Source organism: Rhinoraja longicauda, chromosome 3 (genome assembly GCF_053455715.1).
Source record: "Rhinoraja longicauda isolate Sanriku21f chromosome 3, sRhiLon1.1, whole genome shotgun sequence".
NCBI lineage: Eukaryota > Metazoa > Chordata > Chondrichthyes > Rajiformes > Arhynchobatidae > Rhinoraja > Rhinoraja longicauda.
Window position 1 is genome coordinate 61,782,932 of NC_135955.1, and position 19,453 is coordinate 61,802,384.

The window sequence follows — 19,453 nt, forward strand, 5'->3', positions numbered from 1 at the left end:
GCATTGTCTTGTTTGGTCGTCCCGGGTTCCGTCTTCCATGGGTGGGTTCCCACAGCACAACCTTGTTTGCTGGTATTTATGGATGGTGGTGGCAATGACCAGCGAGCCTCATCCTTCTCGACCTGATCGTCTCGGTCAGAGGTGGAATCTTCCCATAGAGCTGGGCCTTGGTGGTGTGGTCCCTCCAACTGACATTTTGAACTTTTCTGAGCATTTGACTGTAGATACCATCGAGAGACTTGGACAGTGCTCGAGTGAGAGTCCATACCTCTCACCTGTACAACTGTGGTATAACCCATGTATAATTGTGGTATAACTCCATTTAAATTTCCTTCAAATTTTCCATATGTTGATTTATTTTTCTGGACACATCAGTACATTCAGGAGTGGAGTGGATTAGTCTGATTATATAATGCTTGTGAAATTGAATGTTTTAAGAAAATGGTGCTTGAGGGTGTGCATCTGTAGAGAACATAATTGTCCTTGCACACTGCACCAGGCTATGTCTCCCTGGCACTGGTAATGTGTAGATGTAACCAGCCGAGATGTCATTATCATTTGACAGGACTACTTGTACCTTGTATTTTGTTGTTGGCTTTCATTATTTATAAGTGGTGTAAATAAGATTTATTTAATTTTGGTCAATATACAGCTTAAATTTTTATTGTCCACTTAAAAATGGCAACTAGAACAATCATCACGCCAACAATTCCAATGCTGGCTATGGCCCAGTTCCTCAATTGATAGGTTTAGCACACCTGCATAGACTCAAAATATACAGACTAGGAATGACTCAGATTTGATTTGCAGAGAAGCAGGTGACTTTAGTGGTAAAACTGGCTCAGTTGTGTAACCCTAATTAATCTTGTGCAAATTCTCATTCCATTGAGTTCTGATTGTCTGGAATCAATTAACTGGATTGGGAGGTGAAAAACATTCCAGTTTCCGTGAAGATATCCTCCTGGCAAAATTATTTTCATAGACATCTAAAAAACATAGCACAAAAAGTAAGGAAATTTGTGTTTGGTAGATTATTTCTTTGTTGTAACAATGCTTCTTGGCAATAAACCTTATACCGTTGGAAAGCCTGATTATTTCCCTTTTAAATGGTGCCACATTTGTAAGGAACATGCATTTGTGGGATGAGCAGCAGAGCTGAGTATGTGGGTTGCGCCCATGAAAAATCTGCCAAATCTTCTCTGCCAATGCCAAACAGCTTATTCTGCCATTGACTCTTGTTCGGTGTTGTTTGGTGGATTGGATGATTGAAGTCTGAAGAAACAAGACATATTGGCAATTTAACAATTTATTTATTTAATAAACAGGAGCCTCAGTAGTGTGTGGAAGAACCATACACAGCCACAACAGCCTGGCACCTCCTCCTCATGCTGGTCACCAGCCTGGCCACACACTGTTGTGGGATGGCATCCCATTCTTCAACCAGCATTTGTCGCAAGTCAGCCAACGTGGTTGTGTTGGTCACTCTGGCACGAACAGCAAGCCCAAGCTGATCCCACAAGTGTTCAATGGGGTTGAGGTCTGGACTGCTGGCAGGCCATTCCATCCTCTCCACTCCCAAATTCTGGAGGTATTCTCTGAGAAACCCTGCTCTGTGGGGGCGAGCATTGTCATCTTGGAGGATAGAGTTCGGTCCCAGACTGTGGAGATATGGGATCGCCACTGGTTGCAGAATCTCATCTCGATATCTCTCTGCATTGAGATTGCCTCCAATGATGACAAGCCTCGTTTTTCCAGTGAGGGAGATGCCGCCCCACACCATCACACTGCCTCCACCAAAAGATGTTACTCTATCGGTGCAGCAATCAGCATAGCGTTCTCCGTGTCTTCTCCACACTTTGACCCTATGATCCAACTGCTGTAGGCAGAATCTGGACTCATCGCTGAACATAACGTTCCTCCACATGTTCAGGTTCCAGTGCACGTGTTGCCGACACCAGCGCAAACGGGCCTGACGGTGAAGGGCAGTCATGGCAGGCCTCCTGGCAGCCCTATGAGACCGGAGATCGGCTGCGTGCAGTCTGTTCCGAATTGGCTGGGCAGAGAGCCGTCGGCCATATCGTCCTGCAAACCTTGACTGCAAATCTGTAGAAGACAGCCTACGGTTCCTAAGTGCTGACAGGGTGAGGAAACGGTCTTCTTCGGGTGTCGTCTTCTTGGGACGCCCACTTCGCGGCCTGTCTCTGACATCCCCCATTATATGGAACTTGGCCTTCACTTTGGAGATGGTACTAGGGCTCACTCCAAATAATGCCGCAACTTGGTTTTGCGGAACACCAGCTTGAAGTTGCCCTACCGCACGGGCCCTATCCAGATCAGTCAAACGTGGCATGCCGATTCTTGGAGCAGACACCTACTGACCACTGTAGCAGGGCCCACGCTCACAGATGCTGCCAATCAGGTGCCTATCAGGCACCTGATTGTCAGCACCTGGGGGTACCAGATGCTCAAAACAAGAGTCAATAACAACAGCAGAATAAGCTGTTTGGCATTGGCAGAGAAGATTTGGCAAATTTTTCATGGGCGCAACCCATATACTCAGCTCTGCTGCTCATCCCACAAATGCATGTTCCTTACAAATGTGGCACCATTTAAAAGGGAAATAAACAGGCTTTCCAACGGTATAAGATTTATTGCCAAGAAGCATTGTTACAACAAAGAAATAATCTACCAAACACAAATTTCCTTACTTTTTGTGCTATGTTTACTAAAGACATTGACTCCTCTGATTTGAGATGAAGGAAGTTTAATTGTTCCACTCACTTGAGATCCCCCCACACCGCACCTCAGTTACATTTGCAGCCTTACAACAAGGTCTCAATATTTTCTTAATATAGCCTTTCAGTTCGAAGTTGGTGAGGGTGTGGAGAAAGTGAAGAGGGGGTGTTGTGTGGTGGTTGGAAGAAGTAAATGGATGAGGAGAGACAAAAGGACGATTAAGCGACGGGGAATAGTAAAGTTTGCAGGGAGTGGGGCAAAGAGTTGGTAGGGGAAGGGAAGGAAAGGGAGGTAAATCTGGGCAGAGAGATAAGAGAATGGAAAGGGGAAAGAGGTTTGAAGGGAAGAGTGAATGGGAAGGGACAACGAATGGGGAGAGAGGGTGAATGGAAAATTGGGTGGGGATGAAGGTAAAAGTCAACAGGGGAGGTAAGGAAAGGGTAGAGTTTGTGGGAGAAGGGAAAAAAGGAGCAAGTCATGGGGAAGGGTAGAGTGGGGTGGGGTATTTTTGAGAAAAAAGCCTGCAAGGTTTGGTTTAAGGTGTTTCTGCAGATCATAAGGAGCTATTTTATGCTGCTTGTAATGCCAGTAAATCAAACCATTAAAACCTTCTCATGCTCCTCCAATCTGAAGTAAGTTCGCAATGTAAGAGATTTTGCATACAAAATGAAGCATTTGCAAAATGGGGCAGACATTTTTTACAAAGTATTAAAAATAGCAATGATTTATGGAACTGGAACTTATGAAAACTATCAGATGATAATTGTGTAATGTTCATTGTAGCCGTTAATTGCTACTTTTAATCTGTGGATAACAAATTTGATTAAAAGACTAAAAATGTAAAATTAACATAATTTGTACATCTTAAGCATGCTTAGATTAAAGAGTTAGTCTCTATAATATTTACATGCAAGAGTCCACTCTTCAGAATTAATTTCATTCAAGGGACTTTTATTCTTTTTCTTCAATGTTCAAAATAAGAAAGTATATTGACTAATGAAAATATGTACAAAATCAGTTGATGCAAGTGATTTAACAGTGACCAAGCCATTGGTAATGAGGAAGGCTGCAACTGTAAATCCAGTCAGTTTGCTACAGAAGCATTTAATCTACCGCTGCAGTGGATTATAATTTACATTAATCTTGTTGATTTAGGAATGACTGGATTGTTTTCATGTTAATTTGCATTATGTCTAGACATGACATCATATTTTGTTCATTATTAATTAAAACAATGTAATTAAAATCGAGTGATTTTCACTGTAGCTACTTTCACTGTATGCAGATAATACTGTTGCTTTACATCACTGGCACCACTGTCTTTAATTGCAGTACTAAACCTTGAATTTTGTGAGATTGTGCATTTTGATTTAGTTCTGTTTTGATTGTCAAAATGTATATTAGTTTGCACTACCATGCATCATATTTACCCTTCAAATTCAATTTATGTCAATCCTTTTATGGTCGTTCCCATTCACAAGCTCATATTTTATATTCTTACCTTGTACCCTGTAATGCTGTGCACATGAAGAATGCACTTATCCATTCGACCAGCAGCAGTCAGGACAAAAGCATTCATTGAGTAATAGTCCCTATATTTCCAAAGGGTCTTTGTGTGGTTATGAATTAGGTGGCTATCAGCAAACCCAGAGAATGAAAAGAGTTGATTTGATGGTGATGTATATAGACATGTGCTGTGAGGGTCAATGAAATCAGTATCCAATGTTTCAAATTGTAGAACAATTGAATGGTGATATTATGAAATGACAAGATGAGAAAAAATTAATACGAGTTTTAGAAATTATTTAAATATTTTTATTTCGATTTCACATTGAAACATCTCAGAAATGCAGCTGAAGAATATCCAGGAATTGGTGATTGGGAACTAGCTCTTGGGGACAAAACGGAATATAGATGAATGCTGGTCTCATTCTATTTGACATTTGCATGGATTTGGCAATGTGAAATGAGGATGGAGAAAGCCAAATCAATTCATGTCCAATTCAAATATTAACAAAAAATTATTTCAATGGTAAAGAAATATTTTTGTCAGCAAAAGATTTCAAGAAAGATTCGCCACTCTGCTACAGATTAATAATATCATCTTGAGTCACAGATAATAGGTCAGGCATTATGGTTGAGCAATGCTGAAGAACGGCACATTGCAGGAAGGTGATACATTCAGTGCTGTTAGAGGCCAATAAACTAATAATCCACCAAACAAGATGTACACCATTCTCAAGTAGCATTTATGATTGATTTTAGTGATCATGAGCCAGGCAGAATGATTCAGTATCGGGGGGAAATTATGTGGCTTTTGAAAGATTCACAAAATACTCTGGATTAGTTTCTTATGATCATTTACGGACAAAATTACTTATTGGCAGGCACGGAGCTAATTTAAATTCAGTATTGCAATAAAGCAGTGAAGTACTTTATTAACGAGTGATATTGAATGTAACTGCATAAAATCAGGCTTTGCAATATGATACATAACCAATACATCCCTCGCTGGAATGGCTGTTGCTATTTAATTATCCAGAGAATGCCGTTGGTATCAACACTCCCATGTCCTGATGAACGACCTTGGAACTGAAACGTTACCTCTGTCTCTCTTTGCACAGATGCTGCCTGGCTCGCAGAGTGGTTCCAACAGTTTTGTTTCAAACTATTTTCTATTTCCAACATGTTTTGTACTTTGTTTGAATTTCTTAACAGTTATACCTCATTTTTAGTTATTTATCACATCATTCGCCTGCAAAACAAGGTCAAACTATTGAAATTCTTGATTCCATGCTCTGCTGAGATGCTGCCTGACCCGCTGAGCTGTGAATTCCTGATTAATGATCAGATATAGCCTTTGGCTTTTCTGTGAAGATAAGTGCAGACTATAAGAATTTTCCAGTGTTCCCTCAAAGAAACCCAAAGAGGCTAATAGTCATTATTTCATATCTCATTTGAAACATGGAGCCTCTGAAAAGAATGTATTAGCTTCTATTATAGGAGCGTAAATACAATGTTGAAGTACTGAAGTGGCATTGAGCCTACATTATCTTTGAGTCTTTAAGTTAGACTTCTGAGCCCCAACCTGGTTGAAAACCTGAAGTAATGTTAATGCTTTCCTTGATCCATAAATTGGTGTTGTTGAAGACACATGGATTTGTTCATTACCTCTTATCAACATCTGCATGTGATAGAAGCAGAGAGGATGATTTTTGTGTATGGTGCACTTTGAGTGCATAACTGCAGAGCAACTAAACCACTGCCAATGACACCAGCAAAATCTGAACCATTTTCATCATTTTGGAATTAGACCAGGAAGCAGCCAGTGTACAGTTGGCTTGGGAGTTCATCGATTAGACAAGGGTAGAACCAAAGAGCTATTTTTTCTGGTTGATGTAATTTGTGATTCCTTACATATTTGAGAAAATGTAATGACACACTTACCATGATGATAAAGAGAAAAACCAAGAGTAATATTTGGTTTTCTATTTGGCTGTACATTCATTAGCGTGAGAACGAGTCATATTTTTTTCATTAACTCTCACCCAAAATGATCCATTCCCCTTGTCCAGTATAATTCCCTAAAATGACTTACTGGATAATTAAAAAATATGACCGTATTGCTGATTTGGCTGTAGATCTGCGGTCTGTGATTTATTAATGCTAGTGCTCATTAGGCCACCCAGTCATATAGCTTCCATCTGTTAAATCTGTCTCTTAAACATAAAATTGATAATGCTTTGACTGACCTTTCTATCATATGTTGTGAGGTTCTTTCAATTAACTCTCAGTCCACTGCCTCACGATTATGCCAAGATACATTAACCTTCTATCCAGAACTGACCATGGATTGTCAAAAATGTGAACTCCCCTTTTCACTCCCGGTTCATTCTACACAATTAATGAAAGATGATACCATCTGCTGCATTAAGATTGTTTCTGGTGAAACAATAATTGGAAGACCTCCAATTAGAAGATAATGGCATAGATTGGGATCGGCATATTCTTCTTTAAAACTGCCAATAAAAAGTTCTTTTCAGGATGTTTATCCTTCTCCCAGTGAATGATTTGTTATGTTCTCAGTAGAATGGCTTGTATCCATATTGGAAGAGGCCTTCCAATTATAATGGAATGATGCCATGAACACATTCTGCAATGCAATATATTTAATACTGTTAGAGATATGAAGCTACAGCTGCTAGAATCTCAAGACAAAAGCAAACTGCTGAAGGAAGTCAGCAGGTCAGGCAGAACTGTGGAGGTAAATGGATAGATGATATTTCGGGTTGGGGCATTTGTTCAGTCTGAAGAAGGATTCTGACTCAAAATGTCGTCTGTCCATTTCCCTGCACAGATGTTGTCCTGGTCTGTTGAATTCCTCCAGGAGTTTGTTTTTATCTCATACTGTTACTAGTGTCACTTCATCAGTAAAATATCCTTTTTTTCTCGGACATTTTATCAACCCTTTCATATCGAATGTCTGACATCGTACAAATCTGGCAAATTAGGACTCATACAAGTTCATTCAGTCTTGCATTTCACATGAATTGCCTGTACACATAAGCCTTCCTGTTTCACAAAGTTTAGATTCACTTGCTGATAAACAGGTACTGAAGAGATGGAAACATTCAAATCAGAGCAAGGTAACATGGCTTATGAACACAGCCAGATAAAAAAAACTAGTACACAGGACAGCCGAAAATGCAAGTGAAATATGTTTGCCATATATATTAATCATTTGGATTAAATTATAGTTGTCATGGTGATTACAATCGCCGATGATGAAAAATTGGTGATAAAGTGGATGGTGAAGAAAATTATCCAAGATTACTACATGATCGAGATCAGCTGGAAAGTGGGCCAAAAAATAGAAGGTGGAATTTAATTTGGAAAAGTATGAGCTATTACATTTTAGGAAATTAAACCATTGGCAGATTTACTCAATAAATAGGAAGACCGGAGAGTGGTGTTGAACAGAGAGACCTAGCTGGATAGGACATTGGTGAGACTGCATTTGGAGTTTTGTGTGCTGTTCTGGTCTCCTAGATATTGGAAGGCAGCATCTACATTTCATTGTGTCCAAATATAGGGAGGATGTCATTAAGCTATAATGGGTGTAAAAAAGATCCATAAGCATGTTGCCAATAAGCATGGGCGGCACGGACTTGGAGGGCCGAAAAGGCCTGTTTCCGGCTGTATATATATGATATGATGATATGATAAGACTGGGAAAAGTTAACTTATAAGGAAAGTCTGGATAGACTGGGGCTTTTTCACTGAAACGTAGGATGCTGAAGGATGAATTTATAGAGGAAGATAAAATGATGAGGGGACATAGATGAGGTTAATGATCACAGACTTTTCCCTAGGATCGAGAAGTTGAAAACAAAAGTGCTTTAAGGTAGGGTAAGGACACCTGAGGGGCAGCTTATTGACACAGATGGCTGTGCCTATATGGAGTGAGCTGCCAGGGGAAGTGATAGAGGAGGACACAATTACAATCTTTCATAGACATTTAACTTTTTCAGTCAGAGAGTTGTGAATCTGTGGAATTCTCTGCCTCAGAGAAGTTTTCTGGTTTATGTTCATTTGCATTCAAGAGAGAGCTGGATAGAGCTCTTAAGGATAGCGGAGTCAGGGGGTATGGGGAGAAGGCAGGAACGGGGTACTGATTAAGAATGATCAGCCATGATCACATTGAATGGCGGTGCTGGCTCGAAGGGCCGAATGGCCTCCTCCTGCACCTATTGTCTATTGTCTATTAAACGGGTACATGAGTAGGAAAGGTTTAGAGCGATATGGGCCAGATGTAGGCAAATGGGATTAGCTCAGCAGGAACAATGTACTTGCATTTCTAGGTCTTTCACCTAGTGGTATGGGGCAAAGGGTCTGTTCTGGGCTCTATGACTCTGTGGGTCTAATGACCAGACATGAGAATCTGCCAAATAAATATTTTGTCCACCAGTTTCCACAGTAACTACTCGCCAAATGCTTAAAATAAAATTTAAAGCTGTGTAGAAAGGAACTGCAGATGCTGGTTAATACCGAAGATAGACATAGTACTGGTGTAACTCGGCGGGTCAGACAGCATCTCTGGAGAAAATGGTTGGGGGATGTTTTGGGTTGAGACCCTTCTTTCGGTCTGCAGAAGAGGCCCGACCCAAAAAGTCACCCATCCTTTTTTCTCTAGAGGTGCTGCCTGACCCGTTGAGTTACTCCAGTATTTCATGTCTATCTAAAATTTAAAGCTATTCTTAATTGAAATATTTTTTATTTCACAACAGAATTATTAAACTTACCTCCTATTTTTTCAATTGATACCCATCATAAAGATTGTTTATTTGGTGTTAAAGAATGACACAGAAGGAGAGCAATTCAGCCCATTGAACATTGAACCACCATTGGCTCTTAATGGAGATATCTGAATAATCCTACTCCCTTGATCTTTCTCCACAGCCTGTTAATTTTTTTTCCTCATCAAATATTTATCCAATTCCCTTTTAGAAACTTTGTCCTACTTCACCCCCTTTCAGAAGCTGGATGCTAACCACTTGTGGTTTTTATTTTAAAAAGAAATCATCTTCGCCAGTCAGCTTTAAAATTGCTTATTTGGAACATTTCTAAGTTGCTTAAAATTTAGACATCAAAGCAATTTACTTAAAAAGTTGTGAGAGGTAACTATGCAAAAAAATATGGGGGAGGTTTCTGATTGTTTTCTCAGCAACCTAAATCTATCTTGAGAATAAGTTTTAATTTTTGTATTTGATTTGATGGACTACAGTGCATATCAAGTGCATGACTGCGCCCCTTCATTATCTTATCTCAATTCTGTTAAAATCTGGCCAGCTATGGATCAGTTCTCTTTTGATTAGCCTGGCTTCAAGAATTGCAAAAGCCTGAAGGGCAAAAGAAACTGTATAGTTTTCTGGTTTATGTTCATTTGCATTCAAGAGAGAGCTGGATGGAGCTCTTAAGGATAGCTTTAAATTTTATTTTAAGCATTTGGCGAGTAGTTACTGTGGAAACTGGTGGACAAAATATTTATTTGGCAGATTCTCATGTCTGGTCATTAGACCCACAGAGTCATAGAGCCCAGAACAGACCCTTTGCCCCATACCACTAGGTGAAAGACCTAGAAATGCAAGTACATTGTTCCTGCTGAGCTAATCCCATTTGCCTACATCTGGCCCATATCGCTCTAAACCTTTCCTACTCATGTACCCGTTTAATAGACAATAGACAACAGGTGCAGGAGGAGGCCATTCGGCCCTTCGAGCCAGCACCGCCATTCAATGTGATCATGGCTGATCATTCTCAACTAGTACCCCGTTCCTGCCTTCTCCCCATACCCCCTGACTCCGCTATCCTTAAGAGCTCTATCCAGCTCTCTCTTGAATGCATTCAGAGAATTGGCCTCCACTGCCTTCTGAGGCAGAGAATTCCACAGATTCACAACTCTCTGACTGAAAAAGTTAAATGGGTATGGGGAGAAGGCAGGAACGGGGTACTGATTGAGAATGATCAGCCATGATCACATTGAATGGTGGTGCTGGCTCGAAGGGCCGAATGGCCTACTCCTGCACCTATTGTCTATTGTTTATAAGTGGTAATTCCAGAAGCAAGGACCGACAGGGTTTTGGATAATTGAAAAGAGAAATTTCTGAGAAGCATATTGCCAAGCACAATTTGCAAAGAGATAAAGAGAGTTGACGCGATGAATTCTCAAATATAGCGTTGTTGGCTGACCTTGAAACCATACACAAAGAATCGAGCTATCTCTGGTCTTGGCAAATGTTGGTTGCTCTCGGGATTCTGATCAAAAGGATCCGTGGCATTCAGTGACCTTGGTGTCGTCAATAAATAAGCAGATAATCACTTTGAAGAAGTCCCAACTAAGAAATGAGAAGCACATTGGGATCTCATTGAAACCTACCAAATAATGAAAGGCCTGTATAACGTCGATGTGGAGAGAATGTTTTCAGTACTGGGAGAGTCTAGGACCAAAGGGCACAGCCTCAGTATAAAAGGACATACATTTTAAACGGAGATAAGGAGAAATTTCTTTAGCCAGAGGATGGTGAATCTGTGGAATTCATTGCCACAGACGGCTGTGGAGGCCAAGACATTGGATATTTTAAAAGGGATGTTAAAAGTTATGGGGGGGGAAACAGGAAAATAGAGTTGAGAGGGAAAAATAGATCAGCTGTAATTGAATGGTGGATCAGACTCAATGGGTCAAATGGCCTAATTATGCTCCTATGTCTTATGATCTTAATTTTTGATTAAAATTTAAAGTATTATAAAGTGCTAAATTAAAATTAAAACATAACATTAAAATACAAGCTGAAATTTATTAAACCTAAATGTTGTATTGAAACCTATCTTTAGAAATGTTTCTGATAGAATTACAGTCCAAATGCATTTTTGGGGGGGGGGAGCAAAACAGTAATTATAGGTTGATAAAGCATTAAAAAGCCACCAAGAATAAGTTGTACACACAAATGTTTTTAACAACATGCTGATTTTGAGAAGACTGCAAAACAGAGGACATGGAGAAAATAACTAACATCAATTTCTGGGTCGACACAAAATGCTGGAGTAACTCCAGCAGCATCTGGACTCCAGCGGATCAGGCAGCATCTCGGGAGAGAAGGAATGGGTGACATTTCGGGTCAAGACCCTTCTTCAGACTGATGTCAGGGCAGGCGGTGGGACAAAGAAAGGATATAGTCAGAGACAGGAAGACTAGTGGGAGAACTGGGAAGGGGGAGGGGATAGAGAGGGGAAGCAGGGACTACCTGAAGTTAGAGAAGTCAATGTTCATACCGCTGGGATGTAAACTGCCCAAGCGAAATTTGAGGTGCTGTTCCTCCAATTTGCGCTGGGCCTCACTCTTACAATGGAGGAGGCCCAGGACAGAAAGGTCAGATTGGGAATGGGAGGGGGAGTTTAATTTACCACTGGTGGACTCCAATCAAGTTGTAGAAACATCTCAAGGATAATCAATGGTAACAGGATGAACCTAAACTCAATTTTGAGTGTCATAGCAAAGGGTCTGAATACATATGTAAATGTGATATTTCAGTTATTTCTTTTCAATTACTTTGCAAACATTTTTAAACACCTGTTTTCGCTTCTTCATTCTGGGGTATTCTGTGTAGATTGATGATAAAAAAAAGGTTTTAAAATAAGGCTATAATGTACCAAAATGTGGAAAAAGTGAAAGGGTCTGAATACTTTCGGAATGCACTGTACAGGTCAGCCATGGTTCAACTAAATGGACTTACTCTTTAGCTCTTGTCTGGCTTTATCTCAGATCTCAACTCTGGAAATGTTTGTTTTGCAATCACTGCCCTGTGCTATCTCTGAGGAAGATAATTGATTTATCGTCAATTCGTGTTAATTAGGGATAGTTTTGTGCTTTCAGGGCATTTCCATTAGGAACGGGACTGAGATTGCCTAAATTCATTGCTCACAGAGCACTTACTGCTGCAGAAAGAGGAGACATTCATTGCCAGTTTAGAGGTCAAGCTGGGTCTAATGAAGGGTCTTGACCTGAATCATCAACTATTCCTTTTCTCCAGAGCTGTGGATTGACCTGCTGAGTTACTCCAGTATTTTCTGTCTATCTTTGGTATAAATCAGCATCTGCAGTTCCTTCTTACAGAGTTTGAACTAGATCTCCACTATGAACATTTCCAATGTTCTATCTGAATATTAGGTGGGTGAAGATCTGAAAAATGGTGCTTCATTTTAATAACTGACATTAGTGCACAAGTTGCTTCAGAACTATTTCTTTGCACAACATTGTGATAACAGTAACATAGAAAACATAGAAAACATAGAAAATAGGTGCAGGAGTAGGCCATTCGGCCCTTCGAGCCTGCACCGCCATTCAATATGATCATGGCTGATCATCCAACTCAGTATCCCGTACCTGCCTTCTCTCCATAACCCCTGATCCCTTTAGCCACAAGGGCCACATCTAACTCCCTCTTAAATATAGCCAATGAACTGGCATCATAACGATGGATATATCTTTACAACATTAAGCATCCATGCAGGTCAAGTCAATTTAATAGCTATAGACATTACTGAATCACAATGTGCAACTAAATCGATTATGAACACCAAGGGTTGGACTTTTCAGGAAAAATGCAAGACATGGTCATTTTTCTTTCAAATCTTAACTTCAAACAGAATTGTGGAAAGATGCTGTTTGGATATGCACTGTCTGAGAAGCTAATTTTATTAGCTGTTCTCCTATCATTACCACTAATCAGAAACTCCTGAGCTAAGCCTTCAACACGTTAAGGGACTAACAAGCAACTTAAACAGCATGAATCTCCAAAGATTGTATTTGATCTTTGACGATGATAATATCTTGATGTTGTAGCGACCATAGAGAATGGTCCAGGTCGTCGAACCCTCGGATTGTCCAGCGAGGTCACGTGTGAACGCGACCATGGGGATTGGTCCAGGGAGCGACATCGCTGATTGGACAGCGATGTCATGTGCGCGTTTGGCGCCCGAAATAGTTAGTTCGGCGAAGTCTTCGAAGAAGACAGTAAGTTTTTGATGGTTGTCCTTTACCTTGTTGTTTAACTCTGTATTCGAATATTGCGGCTGCAATAAACTTCTTCTACAACCAACAAGTTTCCGGACTCGCCATATTGGTGACCCCGACGTGATCTGGATGATCACCGACTATGCAGGGACCCGACGCCTCGTCGGTGTTGGCCGCGCCGGGCACACCGGAGTCAAGCGCGGTAAGCGTTCACCTTCCGTGGTTTTGGACGCACGCACCGCAATCTTGGTTTATACACACCGAAGCTCAATTTCATATAAAGAAGATATCGGACGACTCCACGAGGTATTACTACCTCGTCAGCGCTCTATCATCGGAGACGACCACGCGCGTGATGCGGTTCATCGTTAATCCACCTGCGGAAAGCAAGTACGAGGCCCTGAAGAAAGTATTACTGCGAATCTTCGGGTTTAATAAGCATGGTGGTGCGGCAAGACTTCTGCACCTACCGGATCTTGGAGACCGACTGCCTTCCGTCCTCATGTCCGAAATGATGATGCTAGCCGGTGAGCATACGGATTGCCCTATGTTCGAACAGGCATTCCGCGAGAAGCTTCCTGAGGATGTCCGACTGCTGCTCACGGATTGTTCTTTTAAGGACCCCGAAGCATATGCAGCGAAAGCGGACGCGCTCATAGCGGCTAAAAACAAGGCAAAGGACCAGGCAAGCGGTTCGATCCACAAGGTCTCGACATCAGTGACCACGCCACAGCGACGGCAAGATGGCGCCACGTCTCCCGCCAATTCTCCGAAAGCCCGCCAAAAAGATCCGCACAAGCGCGGCTGGTGCTATTATCACCTACGATGGGGTAGCGAATCCCGCAACTGCCGCTCACCTTGTACCTTCGCGGGAAATGCCTCGGCCGATCGTACATAGGGGCAGTTACGATTGGCCAGAACCGGCGCCTCTATGTCCATGATCGATTCACGGACACAGAATTTTTGGTGGACACGGGAGCCATCGTCAGTATAGTGCCGCCGACCGACCTCGAAACCAGAACGGGTAAGACAGGTCCCACCCTCATCGCAGTTAATGGCAGCCCAATTCGCACTTTCAGTATACGGAAGATGTCCCTTGTGTTAGGCCTCCGCACGTACGAATGGCCATTCATCATAGCCGACGTCAAACAAGCGATCTTGGGAGCAGATTTTCTCTGGGCTTTTTCACTGGTCCCTGATGTCCGCGGTAACGACCTCCGACCCTCCGCCGAAGATGAGCACGTCGCTCCGACAATCGCCTCCTCGCCCAGCCCTACTGTCCAGGCCGTCGTCGCGGCCCCCGACTCGTATGCTGAGATTCTGGCGGAGTTTCCAGAGCTGCTCATTCAACGTTTCGACACGTCTTCGGCCAAGCACGGCGTGGTCCATCACATCCGCACCGAAGGCCCTCCTGTTTTCGCTCGGGCCAGGAGGCTACCGCCAGACAAACTGGTGGTGGCACGGGCAGTGTTCAGGAAGATGGAGGAAATGGGAATTGTTCGTCAGTCTGACAGCCCGTGGGCCTCGCCGTTACATATGGTCTCCAAGGCATCTGAGGGGTGGAGACCATGTGGCGATTATCGGCGTCTCAATGCTGTCACCACGGCTGATCGCTACCCCATACCGCACCTACAGGACTTTTCATCTGGGCTGGAAGGAGCGGTGGTGTTCTCCAAAATCGATTTGGTGCGAGGATACCACCAGATCCCGGTGCGACCGGAGGACATACAGAAAACTGCAACGATTACTCCGTTCGGGTTGTTTGAATGGTTGCGTATGCCTTTCGGTTTAAAGAACGCGGCACAGGCTTTCCAACGACTGATGGACCGCGTGGGCCGGGATTTACCCTTTTTGTTTATTTATTTAGACGACATCCTGGTTGCCAGCACCTCAGTACAGGAACACCAGGCCCACTTGCGGACCGTTTTCCAGCGGCTCCAAGACCACGGGCTCATAATCCAACCCTCCAAATGTCAATTCGGCCTTCCTGCTCTTGATTTTCTAGGGCACAGAATTACCCCTGCCGGCGCCTCCCCTTTGCCCGAGAAGGTGGAGGCTATCCGGGCATTTCCCAGGCCCACCACAGTAAAAGGACTACAGGAGTTCGTAGGTATGGTTAATTTCTACCATAGGTTCGTCCCGGCAGCTGCGCGGGTCATGCGCCCGCTCTTCCAGTGCCTTGCGGGAAAACCGGTAGAGTTGATATGGTCCCCGGCCGCAGAGTCGGCTTTTACAGCAGCTAAGGCAGCCTTGGCAGACGCCACCATGTTGGTCCACCCGAGCCCCTCCGCCCCCACGGCCCTGACGGTTGACGTCTCTGACGTGGCGGTGGGCGGGGTTCTGGAGCAGCAGGTCGGTGGCCGTTGGCAGCCTTTGGCGTTTTTCAGCCGGCAACTAAATTCGGCTGAGCTGAAGTATAGCGCATTTGACCGAGAGCTTCTGGCCCTCTATTTAGCTGTTCGTCATTTCAGGTACTTCCTTGAGGGCCGCCCATTTGTGGCCTTTACGGACCATAAACCATTAACATTTGCTTTTGTCAAATTGTCTGACCCATGGTCGGCCCGCCAGCAGCGGCACCTTACTGCTATCTCCGAATTCACCACCGATGTCCGTCATGTCGCGGGTAAGCTTAATGCTGTTGCTGACGCCCTGTCTAGACCTGCTTTTCCCCCTATTTCGGCGGTGGACTGCGAAGTGGATCCCCAAGAGCTTGCGGAGGCACAGCTTCTAGCGGATACCGCTTCGGCATACCAGTCCACCACTTCGGGATTGAAGTTGGCCCAGGTAGCTTGTGGGTCAGAAGGCACAAAAGTCTGGTGCGATGTTTCTCTTCCCCGTCCCAGGCCGGTAGTACCGCCCTCCCTTCAGCGCCGGGTTTTCGATGCCATTCATGGGCTGGCGCACCCGTCCATCCGCTCCACCTCTGCTTTGGTAGCAGCTCGGTTTGTCTGGCATGGCCTACGGAAACAGGTAGCGGGTTGGGCACGTGCCTGCGTTCCCTGTCAGACCGCTAAAGTCCAGCGCCATGTCCAGCCCCCCGTACAGGATTTCGAGGTCCCGGCTGTTCGTTTTTTCCACATCCACGTGGATTTGGTTGGTCCTTTGCCTTCCTCCCGGGGCTACACCCACCTCCTCACGGTGGTGGATCGGTTCACCCGGTGGCCAGAGGCTTTCCCATTGTCTGATATTTCGTCAGCGTCTTGTGCTAGGACTTTGGCCCTTCATTGGGTAGCTCGTTTCGGGGTCCCGGCAGTTATTACCACTGACAGAGGCCCACAATTCACTTCGTCCCTCTGGGCCACGCTCGCAGAACTGTACGGGTCCAAGTTACAACCCACGACTGCATATCACCCCCAGGCAAATGGACTCGTAGAAAGGTTCCACCGCCAACTTAAGGCGTCCCTCAGTGCAAGGCTTGAAGGCCCGGACTGGGTAGACCAGCTCCCTTGGGTTCTTTTGGGCATCCGGACTGCTCCTAAGCTAGATCTCGGTGCGTCGTCCGCAGAGCTAGTATATGGCTCGACACTTCGAGTACCCGGAGATCTGTTTCCGGACCCTTCAGACCAGCTGCCTACAGTCCCATCAGTGTTAGCATCTCTCCGGGAACGGGTGGGCTCCCTGGCTCCAGTTCCGACTTCACGTCATGGGTGTCCCATGGTACATGAACCGCCTTCCCTGAAGGACTGTGAGTTCGTTTTTCTGCGAAAAGATTCCCATCGCACCCCGTTGCAGAGGGTCTATCAAGGGCCGTTCTGGGTTTTGCGTAAGGGAACGGCTACCTTCACCTTAGACATGTGCGGCAAGAGTGAGCTCGTCTCGGTGTCCCGGCTCAAACCTGCACATTTGGATCCGGATCAACCAGTCCTGGTCGGTCAAACCCCTAGGAGAGGCCGACCTCCGTTAGTTCCGCTCAGTCCAGGACCCCCCGTTCCGACAGTTCCTCCAGGACCCCCCGTTCCGGCAGTTCCTCCAGGACCCCCCGTTCCGGTAGTTCCTCCAGGACCTCCCGTTCCGGCTGTTCCGCCAAGTCCGGAACCCCCGGCTCCTGTGGTTCAGGCTGTCCCTCTCCGTACTCGTTATGGTCGCGAAATCCGGCTCCCTGCTAGGTTCCGCACCTCGGGTTCTGGGGGGGGGTCATGTAGCGACCATAGAGAATGGTCCAGGTCGTCGAACCCTCGGATTGTCCAGCGAGGTCACGTGTGAACGCGACCATGGGGATTGGTCCAGGGAGCGACATCGCTGATTGGCCAGCGATGTCATGTGCGCGTTTGGCGCCCGAAATAGTTAGTTCGGCGAAGTCTTCGAAGAAGACAGTAAGTTTTTGATGGTTGTCCTTTACCTTGTTGTTTAACTCTGTATTCGAATATTGCGGCTGCAATAAACTTCTTCTACAACCAACAAGTTTCCGGACTCGCCATAATGTCAATTTTTTTTAATCCTTTATTAACCAAAAGCCATTGCATGCTTTGCTGAGGAACATGATTTAATTACTTTTCAAGGTGTGGGTGTCACTGGGAAGGCTAGCATTTATTGCTGATCACTAATTGCTTTGAGTGCTCCGGAACTTCCTAAAATCTGCTGGTAAGTATTTCCAGGAATTAGATCCAGTGAAGCTGAAGTAAAGTTCTCCTGCCTTCACCCCATAGCCTCTGACACGCGTACTAATCAAGACTTCCCATATAATTCCCAATATAGTCTGAAGAAGGGTCTCGACCCAAAACATCACCCATTCCTTTTCTTCAGAGATGCTGCCTGACCCGCTGAGTTACTCCAGCATTTTGTGTTTACCTTCCATTTAAACCAGCATCTGCAGTTCTTTCCTACATACTTCCAATATAGTTGTTGGTCATGTTCTCTTTGGTGGTCGAGTCAAAGGATTGGGAGATACCGTAATAGTCAACCAGGGGAATAACCACAGTGCATTCTGTAAATAGTACACATTAAAAACATTGGTACACCAGTTGGGGAGGTAATAACTGCATAGGATGGGATATCAATCAAATACGCTGCTTCATCCCAGATAGTGTTGACTCTTTTCGAAGTTAGACCTACAATCACCAAGCAAGTGGATGGTATTCCATTATGTTTCTGTCTTATGTCTTTTAAATTGTGCAAATGCATTGGGGTGTCAGAAAGTAAGTCACGTCACACGGTGATCTATCTGTGATCTGCTCTACTAGTCACTGTGTTTATCATAGATTTATTGGTCACAGTGCTGATTTCCTGGTCAGGTGAGATAGTTATACATTAAATGTCTAGCATAGATGGATTGGTTATTTTTGTCAGGTGTTTTTGGAGCACAAATGTTACTAGACGCTTTTTAGCTCATGCCTTGTGTAGGTCCGGTCGTGTGCAGATATAGACTGTTTCATTTGCCGAGGAGTTGTAAATGAAAATGAATTTTGTGAAATCATTAATAAATATCCCAATATCTCAAGATCCTCAGGTAGTGGATTTGCTCCTGCTACCTATATCTTTATACAATGCCCCATTCTACATGTTGTTCGGGAAAAAATAATTACAATCTGTTGCTAGATTACACTCTAGTTGCTGTAATACAGGTTTCAGATTTTAAGGAGAAGCAATGCCTTTGAGGACACTGATTCCCTTGGGAGTCTATCACTGAATTATATAACACCACGGGAGAACCTCCAGCTAAATAGCAGGGCAGGCGATGCAATGCCTGTGGCAGTGAAGGTGGCTGTCACTTGAACTACTTTAGCTTCAGGCTCTTCATGCAAAGTGTGAATGCAGTAGTGTGTGAATGCATCTGACATTAGGAGTAGCGATGACAAGTGGCGATGTCTGCAGTTTGTGCGCTTATTATAGTCTTTGCTTAAACTGTTGTCTCCGTTGAGATTTTTCAAATGAGCCATATGCCCCTTTAGTCATACATGTAAATGAGACAAATTTTAGTATGTTCCCCTCCCATTACACAGATCAACATCAATGTAGTCACAAGAGTCTGCAGATGTTTGTTTACAAAAAAAGATACAAAGTGCTGGAGTAAATCAGTGGGTCAGGCAGCATCTCTGGGAGACATGGGCAGATGAAATTTCAGGTTGGGACCCTTCTTCAGACTGATTGTAGAATGGGGAGACCTCCGTTTGGGCATTATCACCCTAAACCTATCCGACACCCATCTAA